This window comes from Choloepus didactylus, chromosome 8, assembly GCF_015220235.1.
Source record: "Choloepus didactylus isolate mChoDid1 chromosome 8, mChoDid1.pri, whole genome shotgun sequence".
Lineage (NCBI taxonomy): Eukaryota > Metazoa > Chordata > Mammalia > Pilosa > Megalonychidae > Choloepus > Choloepus didactylus.
Window position 1 is genome coordinate 16,173,831 of NC_051314.1, and position 11,558 is coordinate 16,185,388.

Below are 11,558 nucleotides of genomic sequence, written 5' to 3' on the forward strand. Positions count from 1 at the left end.
AAGGGAGTGTGAGCCACAAGGTTTTCGCAATCACATGGTCACACGGTGTAAGCTAGATAGTTACACAATCATCTTCAAGCAGCAGTTTCAGATATTTCCTTCTAGCTATTCCAATATACTAAAAACCAAAAAGGGATAGCTACATAATGCATAAGAATAACCTCCAGAATGACCTCTCGACTCTATTTGAAATTTCTCAGCCACTGAAACTTTTTTGTGTTTCATTTGTCTTCCCCCTTTTGGTCCAGAAGTCTTTCTCAATCCCACAATGCCAGGGCCAAGCTTATCGCCGAGAGTCATGTACCACATTGTCAGTGAGTTTATCTGCTGAATTGGCTTAGAGAGAGAAACCACATCTGAGCAACAAAAACACCCCCTCTGGGGGTGACGCTTATGCACAATTGTAAGTAGGCTTAGCCTCTCTTTGCAGTAACAAGCTTCATAAGGGCAAGCCCCAAGATGAAGGGCTTGGCCTTCTAAATTGGTAGTCCAATGCTTGTGAGAATATCAGTAATTCCCCAGGTGGAGAAGTTTAATATTTCCACATGTCCCCCCAGTATCTCAAGGGACTTTGCAAAACCATTTTTATTCTCTGCCCAAATTACTCTGGGATATATCAGAGCTTCACATCAACCTGTACAAACCAACCAGATTTCACTCCCTACTCAAAATTCCATGTAATTATGGTGTTTGAATAAACTGACCATACAAGGTTAAATTATATAGTGTGCTACAAAAAATGTAGATTTTGCACCTAGAAACATCTCTTCCTTTGGCTTCACACAGAAGTTGAAGTTTTAAAACACCACCAATACCATCCTTTACTCTTTAGTCTGATTCACCTTAGTCCTAACCAAGACCATTTTGTTCATATCTCTAATTAAAATTGGTCTCTTTTTCAGACTCTTTAACATTTTCTGTATGGGGTAATGCTGACATTCATAGCTGCCGGACTCTGGCTCTGAGTCTCAGGTGTCACAGAGATACCTGAAGTTCCAGGGACCAACCAGGTTATACACAAGAGCTCAGCATCTCAGAATTTAGAAATAGCCGTTACAACTCAGGAATAGATGTGACTGCTGTAAGAGCTTACAGTCTAGGAACCTTTACAATAAGCCTTCCCCTGATAACCTATGCTCTCAGATTCAGTTCTCAGAGTTTCCACATTATAGTTAGTCCATACTAGTGTGGCTTTATAATGTCGATCTTTTCATTTCTGGTTTATTTCACTCAACATACTGTCCTCAATGTCCATTCATCTAGTTGCTTACCTCACAACTTCATTCCTTCTTGTAGCAGCTCAATATTCCATTGTGTGTATACACCACAGTTCGCCATTCCATTCATCAGTCAATGTACCCTTAGGCCACCTCCATCCACTACAAATCGTGAATACTGCTGCCATCAACCCCACCGTGCAGATGTCCATTCATGAACTTGTTTTCAGTTCTTCCACGTATATACCCAATAACAGGGTTGCAGAACCATATGGCAACCCCATACTTAGATTCATGTGGAACCACCACACTGCCCTCCAGCTGGGCTGCACCATTCTAGTTCTCCACAAATAGGGAATAGGTACATCCCTCTCTCCACATTTTCTCCAGCACTTGTATCCCTCTGTTTATTTTAATTTTTTTGAAAACAATACTTTTACCTTTATTTGCAATAAAAGTCACTTTCTCATTTAAATAAACCCCCTTTGTTAATGAAACAATATATATTTGAAGACCGCTCTAGGTGGAAATGTATTTTGTGTGTGAGATTATCCTGTCTCTTTATCATTCTCTGGACATTGGCAAAGGGGATTGGAATGATTAACTTGGCAACTTTTACTCCCTTATTATTAAATCATTTGTATGTTAGGTAATTTTCATGCTAATGGGGCTGGATGTTCTGGATCTACCTTTGCTTCTTTATTCTTCCCTTTCTACTTTTTTAATCATATTTTTTTATTGTTGAATATAGCATGTATACATAGAAGTGATAACTTTCCAAGTGCAATTTAACAAGTAGTTACAGAACAAATTTCAAAAAATATAGTTACAGTCTGACAGTATCAGTTATTTCCTTATTATGAAATATAGCACATATACAAAAAGGTAATATCTTTCAAAGTATGATTTAACAAGTAGATATACAGGAAATTTCCAAAGTTGTTATAAGTTATAATACCATAGTTTCAGTTATTTCCTTATTGTAAAATCTCACATATATACAGAAAGATGATAGCTTTCAAATTACAGTGTAACAAGTAGCTATAGAACAAATTTCAAAGGATGCTATCTGTTACGGTTCCACCATTTCAATTCTTGCCTTCTAGCTATTCTAGTATCCTAGCAACTAAGAAAAAGAAAATTATATAAAGATTCAATATTCATAATCCTTTGTTAAATTCCTTCTTGTCTGTTGCTACCACTTCCTCTAGTTTAATCACTTTCCCAATCTTCAGTGATGTCTAGGCAGTGGCCACCCTAACCTGTTCATGTGGAAAAGGGGTGTCAACCTTATGAGGAAAGGGGACATATCTGGTTGATGTTCTTGAAGAGGCTATTGCCTCTGGGTTTTGTGACTTAACTGGCATAGGAGCACTCTAAAGGATTCAAGTCTCTGAAGAATAAACTTAGTAAGTGAAACTTTTTATAGAGTCTCAGATAGAGATCTGGGTATTCTTTAAGGTTTTCAGGACTACTATTGACTTTGGCTTATCATATTGTGGTCATTTGGCATATCTAGGTGAATCTGACATAGGAGTAACCTCCAGGACAGCCTCCTGACTCTATTTGAATTCTCTCAGCCACTAAAACCTTATTTTGTTGCCTTTCTTTCCCCTCTTTTGGTCAAAAGACATTCTCGACCCCTTGATGCCAGGGTCCAGCTCATTCCCAGAATCCATGTCCCATGCCTCCAGGAAGGCTAATTCATCCTGGGGGTCTTGTCCCATGTCAGGGGAAGGATGATGAATTTATTTGCAGAGTTAGGCTTAGAGAGAGAAAGTCCACAATTGAGCAACAAAAGAGGTTCTCTGGAGGTGACTCCTAGGCATAATTATAGGTGGGCTTAGCCTCTCCTTTATAACCATAAGTTTCACCCAAGCAAGCCTCAATATCAGGGGGTTCCTAAATTCACATAGCGTATGTTATGTCCACGATAATCCATCCATAAATCTCACATTATCATCACTTAGCTGTACAATCCTCATCACTCTCCATTTTAAACAATTCTTATGACCAAAACATCTTATAGCCCCTGTCAGCCCTCAATTATTTGTCCCTAGTATTTGGGTAATACTAGTATGGTATTCCTATTAATAAAATCCTTAGTATGCAATATGTAGATTTTCGATATACCCTTCTGTTGTCAACTCTCTGCACTAGTGTCATACCTTAGAAGTATATCATGCAAGCACCTATTTGTATTTGTAGTGCTGATTTGTGGGATATATGCCTTCAAACGACCCCTATCAATCCTATTCGCCTTCAATACAGCTCTGATACTTATAATCCCATTAACAAACAATCATCACTCCTATCCATTACCATACCCTTGAATTCAGCATTATTAACATATCTGAATGTATTAGATTATCATTCCCCCTCACCAGCTACTGTCTGTCACTAGGCCCCAATATTCTCCATTATAAGACATTGATTTTATATTATTCAGGGAGTTCATAGAAGTGGTAACATACAATATGTCTCCTTTTGTGCCTGACTTATTTCACTTAGAATTATATCTTCAAGGTTCATCCATGTTGCTATATTTCAGGATCTTGTTCCTTCTTACTGCTCCATAGCATTCTATCATATGTATGTATCACATTTTGTTTATCCACTTGTCTGTTGAAGGACACTTGGACTTTTCCATCTCTTAAGGGGGAGGATGATGAATTTATTTGCAGAGTTAGGCTTAGAGAGAGAAAGTCCACAATTGAGCAACAGAAGACGGTCTCTGGAGGTGACTCCTAGGCATAATTAGGAGTCTGAAGAATAAACTAGTTATCAAATTTATTTGATTTATTCAGATTTATTCAGATTATTCAAATTTATTCAGACAGTTGCTGAACAATGCTGCTCATGTTGTACAAATGTCTGCTTATGTCACTGCTTTCAAATCTTCTGGGTATATACTGAGAAGTTGAATTGCCGGATCATAGGGTAATTCAATACCTAGTTTTCTGAGAAACCTCCAAACTGTCTTCCAGAGTGGCTGTACCATGATACAGTCCAACCAGCTATAAATAAGAGTTCCAATTTCTCCACATCCTCTCCAGCATTTATAGTTTCCTGTTTGTTGGATGGCAGCCATTCTTATTGGTGTGAGATGATATCTCATTGTGTTCTTGATTTGCATCTCCCTAATAGCTAGTGAAGATGAACATTTTTTCATGCGTTTTTTGCCATTCGTATTCCCTTTTCAGAGAAATGTCTTTTCATATCTTTTGCCCATTTTAAAATGGGGCTGTTTGTATTATTGGTGTTGAGTTGTAGGATTTATTTATATATGTAAGGTATTAGTCTCTTATCAGATACATGGTTTCCAAATATTTTCTCCCATTGCGTTGGCTGCCTCTTCACCTTTTTGACAAATTCCTTTGAGGTCCAGAAGCTTTTGATTTTGAGGTGTTCCCATTTATCTATTTTTTCTTTTGTTGCTTGTGCTTTGAGTGTAAGGTCTAAGAAGCGACCTCCTGATATTAGGTCTTGAAAATGTTTCCCTACATTATCTTCTAGGAGTTTTATGTTATTGTCTCTTATATTGAGGTCTTTGATCCACTTTGGGTTAATTTTTACATAAGGTATGAGGTAGGGGTCCTCTTTCATTCTTTTTGTTTTGGCTATCCAGTTCTCCCAGTCCCATTTGTTGAAGAGACTCTTCTGTCCCAGTTCAGTGGATTTGGGGGCCCAATCAAAAACTAGTTGACCGTATACCTGTGGGTCTATTTCCGAGCTCTCAATTCAATTCCATTGATAAATATGTCTGTCTTTACGCCAATACCATGCTGATTTGACCACTGTAGCTTTATGGTAGGCTTCAAAGTCTGAAAGTGTAAGTCCTCCCACTCTGTTCTTTTTTGAGATGTTTTTGACAATTCAATGCCCACTTCCCTTCCATATAAATTTCATAACTAGTTTTTCCAAGTCTGCAAAGTAAGTTGTTGGAATTTTGATTGGAATTGTGTTGAATCTGTAGATCAGTTTGGGTAGAATTGACATCTTAACAATGTTTAGTTTTCCTGTCCACGAGCATGGAATATTTTTCTACCTATTTAAGTCCTTTTTTATTTCTTTTAGTAAAATTTATAATTTTCTGTGTAGAGGTCTTTTACATCCTTGGTTAGGTTTATTCCTAGGTACTTGATTTTTTTTTAGTTGCTGTTGTGAATGGATTTTTTAAAAATTTTTTTTTCAGTTAGTTCATTACTAGTGTATAGGAACATTACCAACTTAGGTGCATTAATCTTATATCCCACCACTCTGCTAAATTTGTTTATTAGCTCAAGTTTCTTTGTGGTCAAATTCTAAGGATTTTTCAAATATAAGATTATACCATCTGCAAATAATAACAGTTTTACTTCTTCCTTTCCAATTTGGGTAACTTTTATATCTTTGTCTTGGCAAACTGCTCTGGCTAGAACTTCTAGCACAATATTGAATAACAGTGGTGACAGTGGGCATCCTTGTCTTGTTCCTGATCTTAGGGGGAAGGCTTTCAGCCTCTCACCACTGAGTACTATGCTGGCTGTGGGTTTTTCATATATGCCTTTTATCATATTGAGGAAGGTTCCTTCAATTCCAACCTTTTGAAGTGCTTTTATCAAAAAGGATGTTGAATTTTGTCAAATGCATTTCAGTGTCTATTGAGACAATCATTTGATTTTTCCCTTTTGGTTTGTTAATGTGTTGAATTACATTAATTGATTTTCTTATGTTGAACCACCTTTGCATGCCAGGAATGAACCCCACTTGGTCGTGGTGTAGAATTCTTTTAATGTGTCTTTGGATTCAATTTGCATGTATTTTGTTGAGAATTTTTGCATCTATATTCATTAGGGAGATTGGCCTGTTTTCCTTTCTTGTAGCATCTTTATCTGGTTTTGATATTAGAGTGACATTAGCTTCATAAAATGAGTTAGGTAGTCTTCTATTTCCTTCAATTTTTTGAAGAAAGGAATGATGTCAGTTGAGTAGGAATGGTGTCAGTTCTTTTTGGAAAATGTTAGGTTTAGGCCCTGCGCTGTCACCCCACCCCCACCCTCAGGAATTCTGCAAGCTTGTGATAGTCTTTAAAATTTTAAACTATACTGCTCCCAAAGGCCCCACTTTCAAACAGGCCAGTGGAATCTCTCCAGGTACCCACTTCCCCAAAGTAGCCACTGGGAAAATGCCAACATAGACCCGCCAGTCTCCCTGTCCCCGATCAAAGAACTTCCCGCCAATGATCCTTTATAAGCCCTACTGTTCCCCTGGTTCAGGGCTGTCGCCATCTTAGTCTTCAGCCCGCCCGAGCACCGCGGGATAATAAAAGCTCCTTTGATAGAGCTTTTCTCTCTTCTCTTCCCGATCGAAAACCTAACAGAAAGTTTGGTAGAATTTCCCTGTGAAGCCATCTGGCCCCGGGGCTTTTATTTGTAGAAAGCTTTTTGATGTCTGATTGGGTCTCTTTACTTGTGATTGGTTTGTTGAGGTCTTTTATTTCTTCTCTGGTCAGTCTAGGTTGTTCATGTGTTTCCAGGAAATTATTCATTTCCTCTAAATTGTCTAGTTTGTTGGCGTACAATTGTTCATAGTATCCTCTTATGATTTTTAAAATTCCTTTGGGATCCGCAGTGATGTCCCCCCTCTCATTTCTGATTCTGTTTATTTGGGTCTTCTCTCTTTTTGACTTTGTCAGTCTAGCTAAGGGTTTGTTGATCTTGTTGATCTTCTTGAAGAACCAACTTTTGGTTTTATGTATTCTACTGTTTTTTTGTTTTCCATATCATTTATTTCTGCTTTAATCCTTGTTATTTCTTTTCTTCTACTTGCTTTAGGATTAGTTTGCTGATCATTTTCTAGCTTCTTCAGTTGTTCCATTAGTTCTTTGATTTTAGCTCTTTCTTCCTTTTTAAATGTATGCATTTAGAGCTATAAATTCCCCTTCAATATCATCTTCACTGCATCCCATGTTTTGATACATTGTATTCTCATTTTCATTCATCTCTAAATATTTAGCAATCTCTCTTGCAATTTCTTCTTTGACCCACTGATTGTTTAGGAGTGTTGCTTACCCTCAAGATATTTGTGCATGTTCTAGATCTTTGATGGTTATTGACTTCTAGTTGCATTCCATTGCAGTCAGAGAATGTGCTTTGAATAATTTCAATGTTTTAAAATTTATTGAAGCTTGTTTTATACCCCATCATATGATCTATCCTGGAGAAAGTTCCATGAGCACTAGAGAAGAATGTATATCCTGATAATTTGGGATGTAAAATGTTCTATATATGTCTGCTAAGTCTGATTCATTTATCATATTGTTTAGGTTCTCAGTTTCCTTATTGGTCCTCTATCTGGTTGATCTATCTATAGGAGAGAGTGGTGTATTGAAGTGTCCCACAATTATTGTGGAAATGTCCATTGCTTCCTTCAGTTTTGCCAATGTTTGTCTGATATACTTTGGGGGACCTTGATTGGGTGCATAAACATTTATTATTGTTGTTTCTTCTTGGTGAATTGTTCCTTTTATTAGTATGTAGTGTCCTTCTTTGTCTCGTATGACATCCTTGCATTTAAAGTCTGTATTTTCTGAAATTAGTATTGCTACCCCTGTTTTCTTCTGGCTGTAGCTGGTGTGAAATATTTTTTTCCATCCTTTCATTTTCAATCTCTTTGTTGCTGGGTCTAAGATGAGTCTCTTATAAACAGCATATTGATGGCTCATATTTTTTAATCCATTCTGCCAATCTATATCTTTTAATTGGGGAGTTTAATTCATTCACATTTAATGTTATTACTGTGAAGGCAGTTCTTGAATCAGCCACCTTATCCTTTGGTTTTTAATTTGTCAGATCTATTTTTTCCCTCTCTCTCTTTATTTCCTTTAAGTTGTCCTATTTCCTTTAAGTTGCCCTTATTAATACTCTTCATTTCTGTGCCCTTCTCCAGGCTTGTCTCTCCTATCTTTTTTTTCTCTGCCAGTAGAGCTCCCTTTAGTATTTCTTGTAGGGTAGGTCTCTTGTTAACAAATTCTTTCAGCATTTGTTTGTCTGTGAAAATGTTAAGCTTTGCTGGATAAAGAATTTTTAGCTGGCAACTTTTCTCTTTCAGAATTTTAAATATGCCATACCACTGCCTTCTCATCTCTATGGTGCCCGCTGAGTAGTCAGTACTTAGTTTTATGTTGTTTCCCCTGTATGTGGTGAATCACTTCTCTTTTGCTGCATTCAGAACTTTCTCCTTCTCTTCAGCATTTGGCAATCTGATCAGAAAATTGTGGAGTGGGTTTTTTTTGTTTTTTGTTTTTATTTTTTATTTTTTTATTTTTTTAATTTATTCTATTTGGATTTCATTGGGCACCTTTGATTTTCATATTTATGTCATTTAGAAGGGTTGGGAAGTTTTCCCCAACAATGTCTTCGAATACTCTTCCTAACCCTTTACTCTTCTTTTCACCTTCTGGAACACCAATGATTCTTATATGTGTGTGCTTTATGACGTCCATAATTTCCCTGAGATCAAATTTTTCAATTTTTTTTCACCATTCATTCTTTTGTGCTTTCACAATTCATCATTCTGTCATCAAGTTTGCTAATTCATTCCTCTACCACTTCAAATCTGCTGTTATATGTGTCAAGAATATTTTTAATTTGATCAACGGAATCTGGATCCACTATTTTAAAATTTACTCTTGCAAATTCTTCCTTATGCTCCTCTAGGGTCTTCTTCATGTCCTTTATATCCTGAGCCATGACTGTGATGTTTGTGTGTACTTCTTTGACTAATTGCTCCAAGTTCTGCATCTCCTCTTGCTTTTTAAATTGGATGTTTGGGTTATCCATAGCTTCTGGTTTCCTCATATGCTTTATAATTTTCTGTTGTTTTTGGTCTCTTGGCATTTGCTTATCTTGATAGGGTTCTTTTAGGATATGCAGGATTATTTGAACCTTTATCTATAATTTGGCAGAGCTCCAGCTTGGTTGGGTGCCTGGTCTGCTCTTAATAGCAGGTTATAAAAACTTTTTTTAACCATCTGAGTATTCTGCCTAGAAGACAAAGATTCTATGTCATATCAGAATATTATCCTCATTGATGTTTATGTTGACCTTATCCTTTATTGTTTTGGAAGACAAGTCTTCTCATTTTTAAAGGAACTAAGTCTTTTTCTTACAATCATATTAATTTCTATTTTACTTTTTTGTTGTCACTTTGGTTAAATAGGGAAACAAATCTTGTTTCACAGTAACCCATTTTCCTGTTTAACAGAATGTTCAAACCTGACAGCCTTTGCATTTTACCTCCCCCAAATCAAACCCTAAAGGATGTCTTTTTATTTCAAGTTTCTGCAAAGGATTTGTTCTTTCACCTTGTAAAAAGAAGTGCTAGAAATAATTAGGTTCATTTGGTATGTTATGAGTTGCATGGGAATTATTATAAAAATTTGTATGGGTGAACTGTTATTTATATAAATATTTGGAGATTGTATAAAATTATGGGACACTTGACAATGTTCTCACTGTCCATGTTATGTCCTGACACTGATACGCATATTAGACAATAATATAATGTTGTTTGTCATGGTTTCAATTATTTTTAAAAATATTATATGTCACAGAAATAACAAAATTTCCTTGTCAGTTACATTGTTTTACACTGACACTTCTCTGAAAGTGCACGTGGTCAGCTATAGGTCAGATCTTCATCTTCAACAAAAAGGAACTTGAAAAAAGAAGCAAGGTAAGTATATAAATTATGTCCCACCTGCTAATTTACATGACCCTGGTAAAAGTGTAAAGGTGAGACAGGAAAAACCTCCTGTGATCTGTGGTTGATGATCCCAATAAAAGTTCATTATCAAATATTTTTCTTTTCTGGAAATGGCTTCATTTGGAAAATGCTCATAAGGGAATTAGGGCCTAGATTGCAAGCTCTTGCATCAGTCACATTTGTTCCTGGGCTTTAGCTATTATTTCTCAATTCTGAGATTCTTTGCTCTCTGTGGGTGACCTGGTAGCTCCCTAGAACTCTGGGACTCAGAGTTGGAGCTCTCCAGCTCTGGTGGTGCTGAAGAATCAGCATTAAATTAGAAGATGACTCCATTCAGCAACTGTCAAAGAGGCCAAAGAAGAGATCAGACTTCAGTTAGGGATGTGAATTGGGCCAATCTGGTTAGGACTAAGGTGAATCAGAATACAGGGTAAAGGGTGATATTGTCTGTATTTTGGGACTTTAGTTTCTGTGTGAGATCAAAAGAGGAGAGATTTATTTTGTCCAAAAACTTAAATGTTCTGTGACATCCTATTTGATTTATCCTGTCTGGTCAGTTTATTTAGACAGCCTAACTCAGCTTTATTTGGCCTGAAGCCTTGAATGAGGAACAAGATCCTGGTGTTCCCATACAGGTTAATATAATAAATACCTTCATGCTTTTCAGAGTGTTTGGGGCATGAAATGAAAAACATTTATAAAGTCTTTTGAGGGACTGGGGAAGGAAAGCATGGAATCGTAAACATCCCCACTTGGGGAATTCCTGCTATTCTCTCAAGCAACAAGGACTCCCAGTTTAATGGAACTGTAATCAAAGAACTTTGTGAAGTCTAAATCTAAAACCCATTCCTTTTGGAAAACATAAATTATCCCCATTTCACCTTTTCACAGGGAAACCTATGAAAATAAACTCTGGAATATATGAGCCCTGCCTAATACAAGAAAATATGCTAATAAGCCAAGTCCTCGATCTTGAGCTTGAAACTAATTATAATTAATGCCTAATAGTCATCCCCTGAAAACCCCCTTGTTGCTCACATGTGGGGTGTGTGTGTGTGTGTGTGTGTGTGTGTGTGTGTGTGTGTGTGTGTTTCTCTCTCTCTCCCTCCCTCTCTCTCTCTTTCTCTCTCTCTCAGCCAAACTGTACAAATAAACTCACTACCTACCCCCCTAAGTGGGACATGTCTCAAGGATGATCCTCCCTGGTGCTGAGGGACAAATACCAAATGTTGATCAGCAATGCTTTTGAAGAAAGATCTTGATCAAAAGGTGGAAAAGAAAACAATAATGTTTCCATGGCTAAGAGATTTCAAATAGAGTTGGAAGGTCATTCTGGAGGCTACTCTTACGCAGGTCTCAGCCGGCTATTGCATACTGCCACAGTATGCAAAGCCTCAAGCAACAATGTTCCTGAAAGCCCTACGGACATCCAGACACATAAACAAACCACATGGCTGCATAAAATTAATACCCCAGGCTCTATATGGGAAACTATGAAAAGCTATGTTCTGGTTTGCTAATGCTGCCATTTTGTAAAATACCAGAAATGGATTGACTTTTATAAAGGGGGGTTATTTGGTTACAAAGTTACAG